This window comes from Strix uralensis, chromosome 10, assembly GCF_047716275.1.
Source record: "Strix uralensis isolate ZFMK-TIS-50842 chromosome 10, bStrUra1, whole genome shotgun sequence".
Classification (NCBI taxonomy): domain Eukaryota; kingdom Metazoa; phylum Chordata; class Aves; order Strigiformes; family Strigidae; genus Strix; species Strix uralensis.
The window spans coordinates 9434498-9441255 of NC_133981.1; the positions used below are offsets into that span (position 1 = coordinate 9434498).

Sequence of the window (6758 nt, forward strand, 5' to 3'; positions counted from 1 at the left end):
CAGAGAGAGCGATTAGCAGTAAACAATACACTGGAGAATCATCCGAATAAAACATTCTGGGTATTTATTTGTGTTGCTTTCCGAGACCATTGCAATTGAACAGGAAACTGGGGAGGAAAAAAACCCGCAATGAGTTTCAGAATAGCACTCCCAGAAACACTGTACCCTATCAGATATATGTAAATATTTTACGATATAGGTTCCATTTCAGTAGATCTGTCAAGATATTTACAGGGCTTGACAGTATTTCTGTCTTTAATTAAATTTTCACACACATACTTTAATGTAATTTAAATAGATTATTAGTTGTCAGAATATAGCATAAATTTTGTTTACGATTTAGTTACTTTAAGTACTCACATCGAGGAAACTCATTTAACCCCCTGACTGGGTAGCATTAAGTGTTGAGATGAGACTTCTAAAGAGCTTCTACTGCCCTTTGCACTCTCGCAATAATCTTAAATTACTACAACTTAATTGCAATTTCAAGGCACTAAAATGGAGATGTTTTAAAAACAGCACAGGGAGGGTCAACGAGAGGAGAAAAATTATTTAGTCCTCTTCAGGTACCAGATGCTTCTTGGAGAGAAATTGATTTTGTCCATGCTCTTCTCTTCACTCATTTTCCATAGAATACCATCTTCATTTTCAGGATGGCGCTGAACAAAAAGTTATCAAGATTATTCTGGACACTTGCCACATACAAACAGCCATTAGACATAAGCCTGTTCGCTTGCATGCATGGAAGAGATCGGTGCCAGGAGAATAGAAAGACAAAACCCTAGAGCATGTTTGCAAAGAAGACTGCACGCGAACAGAGCCAGCAGCTTCTCTGACTTGGTAGCTCCAGTGCTGAAGTAAGAAAAAAGAGCACATGTTAAAACACTCCAGACATCCCAACCAACAAATATCTGATCAACTAAAAATAGAACAGCTGATTCTTCTACAGCCCGAAATATAATTATTTTCTTTTTAAATTAAAAGACTACAGAGTTCCCACAATTAAGTTTTTCCTCTAACAACTGCATGATTTATTCCATCCTACTTCTTTCCCCCCTATATACCCTGGCATCACCTTGTTACCTACGGTAGCTGCAATTCCCAACACACCGCGAGCTGTGGGAAACAGACGGCACGGTAGTTTGTGAGAGCAGCAGGCTGCGAGCCGCATTTTTGTCAGCGCAAAAGCAAGCAGTTCTAGCAAACACAAGATCTTTTTTGTTTCTTATTGCAACGAGACATTTAACAAGGATTTGGCCAACAGAAAAACAATCAAACTCACGACTCAAACACCGCTGTGCTTTAGCACGGCCAAGCACTTACGCGTGTCCTCAAAGGCATGAAGTCAGGGACTCCGAGCCCGGCCATACCTTTCTAAGCATTTCTGTAAAGTTTGGTTGCCAGGACCTCTAAGAACAGTCGCAAAGATGCTGCTGATCTCTAGTGCACAACGTTTATAAATTCCACTTAGCAAATGCTTTCTGGCTCCTATTCCACATCATATCTCTGCTGAACCGCTCACCGGGTGTGAAAACATGCTACTATACGTGGGGGGGGGTGGGGAAGAAAAAGTAAAAGTTTCAGCGATACGAGTTAGTGACACAGACCAAAAGCCAAACCCAAAGGCAGCGACATCAGCAGAAGCCCTGGCTGATGCCAGTGTGCTCTGGATCGGGCTCTGCACAGCCAGGGCGGCCGACGGCACCCCAAACTCGCCTTCAGGGACTTGGGGACCGTGCCATAGCCATGAGCCGGCGGGCTGTGTTTTCAGAGCAGGGTGCCACCCATGCCCCCCGCACTGCCAACCACCCCCTGGTCCTTGTCTCCAGCCACCAGCCCCTTCCCACCCTGCCTCCCCAGCGCAGACACGCAGGGAAAAGCTCCGGGAAGCAAGTGGATAGCAAGGCTCATTTGAGGAATAATTACAATGCGCTATTTCATTCAAACGTAAGCTTAGATACGAACAGCAAACAAAACGCTCGTGCACCCAAGCTGCCTGACTACTGCAGGGCCCAATCCTGCTCCCACCGAGGTGGAAGCCCCCCGGCAAAGCTCCCTCCGGGGCACCCTGGCCATGCACGCACACGATGCTGGGCTGGATGCACTCCGAAAGGCAGGAAAGGCCTGAACAAATGCTGCGCCTCCACAGAGAAATCCAGCTACCTGCGAAAACCTCACTACACCCTCCTCAGCCCTGTCTCACACGCATAAAAATATTTCAGCTCAGTGCCTTGAAGTTGCAATTAAATTGTAGTAATTTAAGATTATCACAAGAGCAAAGGGCAGTAGCAGCTCTTCAGCAGACTCCTCTCACCACTTAATGCTCCTCAGTCTTGGGGTTAAATGAGCTTCTTTAGTATAAGTACCTTAAAGCAAGTGAATCGTAAACAAAATTTATACTATTTTCTGACAGCATATAATCTATTTAAATTTATTAAAGCTTCTCGGAGAAAATTTAGGATGACAGAAGTATCATTATGCCCTATAAATAACCGGACAGCCTTGCAGAAATAACTATATTTTACATACATATCCTACATATGTGTGTGCATGTGTTATTTCATTTGATATACAAATACATGCTCAACAGATATTTCATAAAAGGAATTACATTATCCAGTTCAATCTCTCAATATAAATGACCACAAGCAGCACGAATACTAAACGTTAAGCTGCATTCCATAAATTTGCCTTTTTACTACCAGCCTTTTTCCTAATTTTTACAATGCCATGAAACAGGAATAATTCTGGAGTTACAAATGTTTACAGTATATCATACCAAGGATGATAATGCAAATTTTAGCTCTTAAAAAAAGGTGATCCACTCCAAGAGAAAAGCATATTGCAGCACATGCTGTGCAATAACGTCCAATACATAATTCTCTGCTCAACTTTCCTGCTCCTTCTCCTAGCAGTACAAAAACTAGCTGCATTACGATTACCGGTGGAACCGATTTAAGCAGAAAATGTTTATAGATGTTAAAAAACATTACACATTACCCAAACGGCTTAATAGCATACATGTGCATGTTTAACACACATACTTTTTATTGTCTAATTAAAGTATATACCATAAAAATCTACAGGCTTTATAATAAGTTATGCAGGATGGTTATGAAACCTTACCTTATAAAAAGTATAAAGTACTTATTGTGTGATCTGCACTGCTAATTAAAGAAATACTTATGCGAAAAGGTTTTGGATTTCTTAATTCTTCAGTAGATGTGCACTTGGTCTGCCTCCTGATTAATATACATTAGGGTAACAGCCTTTCCCTCAGATTTTTTTTTTAAATAGGTATTTCCATTGTTTTGGAATACTTTAAAGAAATAAAAGAGGGGGCATACCCGTAGAGTTTGCAGTGAAGTGTTTGAATACAAACATGAAACTGTCAAGCAACAAAAATAACCTAACTCCCACTGGTTAAGTTTGATTAATAGTTAAATCCTAAATGTTTATTGAAGTAAAATCAAGTATCATGTTCATACTCTTTACTACTATTTCTACTAAAAAACCACACAGTAACAGAGTCTCTCTAATACAGCCATGAAGACAAGTTACACACAGTTTTGCAAAAATCCTGGCGTATCAAAAATAAGGTGCCATCCTGACTGGTTGGTAATAGGTTTGAAGCAAAGATATTAGCTGTCTTCTAAACTCTAGGAACGCAGTCATACAACATACAACGCTTAATCACCACCAAACTCCTCTATTACACATCAGCACAGCATTTACAGAGAGAGAGAAAAAAAAAAAAAAAAAATCCATGTTTCCTTACAATTCAGAGATCCAGAAATAAAAGCTGAATTCCACAGAACTTTTACGGTTTTCAACATTACACTATTGAAACGCCTTCTTCTCTGCAGCTCTAGACAGCATAAATAAAATCAAATCCTAAGTCTCTCTGAAAGTGTATACAATGCACTCCAAACCACTATCAGTCAAAATAAAAAAAAAAAAAAAACCCAAACCCAAAACCCAGCCCATGCACAAAAACCTAACTTTGCGATCAAAATCATAAACAACAGAAAGCCTTGTTTGAAATAGTAGTTATTTTTCTCAAAGTTATCCTTTGGTTTCACAACAAAAATCAGCATTTGTAATGGTCCATTTCTGCATAAGTGAACATATAGCCTTGCTGCCTGATCGAATAGTCCAGAGCTTTCAGTGAGGCAGCTCCTGACAACAGCCCAGCAGCAGCTTTGTTTGATCTCTCCTGCCTTCCTTAATCTGGGTTGTCAAGGTTCACTTGTTGGAGGCTGTTTACTTTACTTTTTCCAGAAAAAAAAAAAAAAAAGTGATTTTTTTTTTCTGTCTCTCATACAATGACTAATCCAAAGACTAAGGGGGAAGAATGCTGCCAATGCAAGATGTTAAAGCTACAATACCTTTTTGCAATGAGATTTTAGCCGACACCTTTTGAATGGTAACTAGTGCAGAGCTTCCTCCCCCAGTGCCCTGGTCCATTCAATATGGTTGTGAGATAGTTCAAATAAAATGTGCAGGGGAAAAGATTCAGAGGAGAGAAATTGAAACCAGTAGCCCTGATTTCCCGTTCTTCCCCCAAATCGGGTTGCAAAGATGCACGGTACCTCCTTGCCTACACTTGCTTCTCTGAGAACTTGAATTATTTCAGGCTCTCTCAAACTTACAGAAAGTAGGAGCTTCTCAGCAGTAACAGAAACTGTAAAAATACTACTAAATCGAGTGAAATGCCTATTCCCCCTCCGCCAAAATATTAAAGCAAACCATGGATTAACAGCACAAGCAGCAACTTTCTTCGACGACATTCTTGAAACTTTGTCTAATTAAAGAAGCTGTCATTAGTGACATCAACATTTGATCAAAGCAGGTAAAACGCAAGTTTAGAAAAACTATATGGAAAGGAAACACAGTTTAGAGAATTGTTTTAATATTTAGAACCATCCAGCACCCTAGAAATCAGCAAGCTACACTGCGTAGACACGCTACAAGCAGTACACGTACATTACTCACTCAAAGAACAGTTACTAAAAATGAAACCTTAAACTTCTGAGCACAGAAGTTGGGCTCCAGCTTCTCTAGAAAAGCGGCTCTGAGAGCGCTGGCAGGCGGCACAGACCTCGGGGAGGTACGGGAGGGCTGAGCGCGGCTGCCGCCAGCCTTGGGGGGGAAAGGAGAGGGGAAAAAAAGAAAAAAAAAATAAAAGTAATCTCACTCGGTTTAGTTCACTCAAAGCAAAAAAACACGCAATTAAAATCATTACAGCGAAGCGGCAGGAGGAAGACTCGCTAAAATCGAGGCGCTCCGCAGCCAGCCGGGCGATGCTCTCCGCGCCGGGGCCGCCGGATAATTAATTAATAGTTGCGCGACGCGAGGGGGGGGGGGGCGGGGGGCTGCCGCTGCGCCCCGCGCAGCCCTGCCCGCGCCCCGCCGCTGGGCTTTACTTCGGGTTTTTTTTTTCGGGGGGGGGGGGGGGGGGGAACAAAAACCACACAACTCGCGGGGCGGGGGGAAGGAGAAGAGAGGCGCGGACACGCCGCTCGGACGCCGCCTGCAGCGCGCACCTTCCCGCTGCCCGGGGGGAGCGGGTTGCGCGGAGCTGCGCGGAGCGGCAGGTGCGAGGGGCGCAGCGCGGCGCAGCCCTACTTACCGGGCGCCGGCGGCCGGCCCCGGCTCCGCGGCGCGCAGCGAACCGCGGCTCCGTCCCGAGGCTCCGCACGCGGAGGGCACGCGCGCGCGCACACACACACACACACACACACACGTGAGGGATGCGCGGTCCGCACCCGCGCAGCGAGAAGTTGCGCCGGGATGGGGAGGCGCGGATGTTTATTCAAACACTTCGTCTCAAAAAAAAAAAGGGGGGGGGGGGATGGGCGCAGGGAGACGGGGTGGGGGAGGATGCGCGGAGCAGAGTTCCGCGCCTGCGGAACAGGCTGCGCGGGCGGAAAGCTGCAACAGGTGCCGGCGGAAAGGGTCAGCCGGGCCCGGCGCGGGGGTGGTGGGGGGTCGGGGGAGGGGGCGCGGACCCGCCGCAACTTCTTGCCCCGAGTGCTGAAGTTGGGGCGTGCGCGCCCCTTGCGCGGCGGCGCGGGGGGACCCGGCGGAACAAACGAGGAAAGAGCGCGGGGGGGGGGGGGAAGGGGAGGGGGGCAGGAGGCGCCGCATCCCACTCTCCGCGGAGGGTGCGCGCGGGGCGGGGGGGGGGGGAAGTTTTCAAAGTGGGCGGGTAGGGGGTGCGGGCAGCTCCGCAGCCCGGGGGGAGGGGGGGGTCCGCACCCGCGCACCGCTGCGTGTGTGTCCCCCACCCCCCCCACGCCGCTACCGCGCCGGTCGCGGAGGGGGGTGGGAGGGGGGGGGCGGGCACGTGGGCCCGGCGGGGGGAAAAGTGCAACAGCCCCGGAGGAGCGGGGAAAGTGTCGGGGGGGCGCCGGACTCACCCGCAGGACTCGGCCTGCCGCTGCCCAGCACGGCGCGGCCCCGGCGCGGGGCTGCCTCTCCGTCCCGTCCCCTCCCTCCCGTCCCTCCGGCACGCCGAGCCCGGGCGGCGCGGCGGCGTGCTCCGCCGCTCGGTAAATAACAATAGAGCCCTCCGCTCGGCGCCGCGCCCGCGGGGCCCCGCACGCCGCCCCGCCGCGCCCCCGCCCCGCGCCGCCGCCCCGCCGCCCCCCCTCCCCGCCCCGCGCAGCTCCGCGCCGCCGCCCGCGCGGGCGGGCCGGGGGCGGCCCGCGACACCCCCGCGGAGGGAGATGTTGTTATTTTTTGCTGTTGTCAGT

The 6758-nt window shown here is 48.5% G+C and overlaps 1 protein-coding gene across 10 annotated transcripts in view; it reads right to left on the reverse strand.

Moving 5' to 3' along the window:
- The window catches only part of FOXP1 (forkhead box P1), a 389603-nt gene extending 383126 nt beyond the window's left edge, over window positions 1-6477 (reverse strand). For 8 of the 10 annotated variants that reach the window (XM_074879152.1, XM_074879155.1, XM_074879149.1 and 5 more), the window contains exon 1: window positions 6423-6477. The gene's annotated coding sequence lies outside the window, so the exon portion shown is untranslated. Of the gene's footprint in view, window positions 1-4388; window positions 4798-5632; window positions 5998-6422 lie in introns of those variants that run through there. The other 2 variants (XM_074879140.1, XM_074879142.1) reach the window with 2 other exon arrangements.
- Between the last annotated feature and the right edge of the window lie 281 nt (window positions 6478-6758).